The following is a 2,762-nucleotide window of genomic DNA, read 5'->3' as shown; positions in this document are numbered from 1 at the left end:
TTACCAGTCCTGTAAACGATAGGAGGGCATTTGTATAATCTCTCTCTCTCTCTCTCTCTCTCTCTCTCTCTCTCTCTCTCTCTCTCTCTCTCTCTCGACGACTAAGGGGGCAGCTAATAGAGGCATTCAAAATTCGTAAAGGAATAACAAATGTAGATCACAACAATCTATTCACGCTAAACACAAATCAGTCCTTAGGTAACAGATGCAAACTGGAATTGAAAAGATACAACACCACTCAATGTGGAAATTTCTTTCCGTATAAATTAGCAAATACTTGGAATAAACTTCCAGCGGATGTAGTGAACAGTAGCACGGTAAATGAGTTCAAGAATAAGTTAGACAAGATCATAAGAACTCTCTAAATGTTAGACTAAATCGCTCAACCAAAGAGCAAATGGAGTCTCCGCGGGTGGACTAGAAAGTCATTGAGACTTCCAAAATCCTTCTCTCTCTCTCTCTCTCTCTCTCTCTCTCTCTCTCTCTCTCTCTCTCTCTCTCTCTCTCTCTCTCTCTCTCTCTCTCTCTCTCGATCTTCCTAGGATATCTTCATTACTGGACCACAGTCCAAATGGAAGTCGCTTGGGACTACTAAAGCCCTAATGAGGGTATGAAGAGCTTAATGAAATTCCACGACAGGTCAGTTGGGCTTTGGAAAGGCGTGGCTTGGGGGGGCGGCACTCCCTCCAAATGGGGTAACAGAACAACAACAGTATTAAGAGGCTGATATGTGAAAATAGACCCATCTGGGGCTTATATGAAAACATTCTGTTTAACACGAAAAATACCAAACCTGTTATTGTAAAGACCAGGAGTTTTTGAAGAATGGAGGGAGGGGGTTAATCGCTATCTTGTGGCAGGTTCAGGAAACTTGGTCAAATAAATTTTTGTGTTTGTGAAATTTTGCAAATATAGGTTTTTAATTTTTTGTAAAAAAAATTTTTCCGAATTCCACAATTTCATATTATAAATCTTGTTTTCTTAGATATTTGAGGTTTAGAATTTGCGTATCTCCATTGTTTACGTTTTCCAAATAATTTTGGTTAACCCTTGTTGCCAACTGAAAAAACAATGCAGACATAGGGGAACCTTCTAAGAATGGCAACGCTGTAGTGCACTTTTGGAAATTATTGACTAAATCGCAGTTGCTAGCTTGAAGTGTATTTTGAGGACATTTGTAGTACTGTGCTGTAGTTTACCTTCAAGACTACAGAACTAAACTTCGAAAAGGGCATTTCTAGACTTGATGTCTCTTGTGGTATTCAGTTTATAGGATGTCTTTTGTAATAGTCCTTCTAGGCCTTTAGGGGATGATTTATTTGGGTTGTGGTGGCCGATGTGGTAACGTCCCTGACTGGTGAACGCCAGACTGGGGTCCGAGTCCCGCTCAAAACTCCTTAGTTTCTTCGGTCGCTGCAACCTTACCATTCTTGTGAGCTATGGATGGGAGGTTTGGGGGAGCCTATAGGTCCATCTGCCGAGTCATCAGCAGCCATTGCCTGGCCCTCCTTGGTCCTAGCTGTGGTGTAGAGCTGGCTTGGGCGCTGATCATATGTATATAATGCCAGTCTCTCGGTCATTGTGCTGCTTGCTAGGAGAGTGTCACTGTCCCTTGCCTCTGCCATTCATGAGTGGCCTTTAAACCTTTAAACACACGTGCTTCTGGTAGTAACGGGACACAGCTGACGTCCCAACTTATGAATGAAATCCATGAATGGAGGATAATCAGTCTACGGTTAGCCTGTTGGCAGGGCCTGGGTTTCTTTTATTCTTTAGGAGTGAATATTATATAGGTAGTCGTTGCTTTATTATAAACGTACATTATTCTATAATTTGCATAATCAATTTGCTGTAATGTATTGAGATTATTACCTTGATCGTCTTTTTAATTGTCCATAATTACTTGAGAAGCAATACTGTCATTTCTGTCGTTAATACTTCATCCTTCATTCTTCTCCTCTTACCTTTTATTGTTTCCTCTGTACTAAATTTTTGCTGTTGTTTTAGATTGCCAAGCACGGGCTCTTACACACTTGTAGCCCAGCAGCCTATAGCTTTGAGCTAGAAATTTACACATTGTGCTTTTCCCCCATTTTTATAGCTTTTTCATTTATATTTTGAATAAAAATCAATTTAAACTAAATTAAATGTCGTATCCCTTCTCGTTGAAATATCCAAAAACTGAATTGATTTTGGTTTTTGGCGACTACTTTCAGTTTTTTTTTTTTTTTGTGCCTGGTACTGGAATTGTATAAATAAGTCCGATGGTTCGAGAGAAAAAAAAAACATCGGTTACTGTCCCATTCATCCTTTTTAGCTAAATCACGTGCCCGTGTACTAACGAACTTTGACACTCAACTTCCTTTTAGTTTTCACGACACTAATCTTCTTCCGGTGACACTTCGCACACTAGATCACAGAAAGGATGTCCTGTGTGGCGCTTACGTTATTTATTTGTTCCAAGAACTCTTTGAGAGACTTAAGGCGGGTTTACACGGCCGAACAGCTCGCCGAGCCCGGTTGTCGAATTTACTTGTAGAACGGCTCGAAGAGCTTTCAGACAGTACATCGAACCTCTGTGCCTCGTGCTAAAACAACGTCAACATGTCTCTCGACCAGGACGATTTGATAGCCATTGCTTTAGCAGTGGCACTAAGAAGGAAAAAAAAGATCTAAGTGTACGAAGGATTGGCTACTAAAAAGAGAGAAATTTTCACACACAAACTTGCTTGTTGCTTTAAAATTAGAGCCAGATGACTGGC

The sequence above is a fragment of the Palaemon carinicauda genome, chromosome 21 (assembly GCF_036898095.1).
Source record: "Palaemon carinicauda isolate YSFRI2023 chromosome 21, ASM3689809v2, whole genome shotgun sequence".
Lineage (NCBI taxonomy): Eukaryota > Metazoa > Arthropoda > Malacostraca > Decapoda > Palaemonidae > Palaemon > Palaemon carinicauda.
This window is presented reverse-complemented; position numbering follows the sequence as displayed.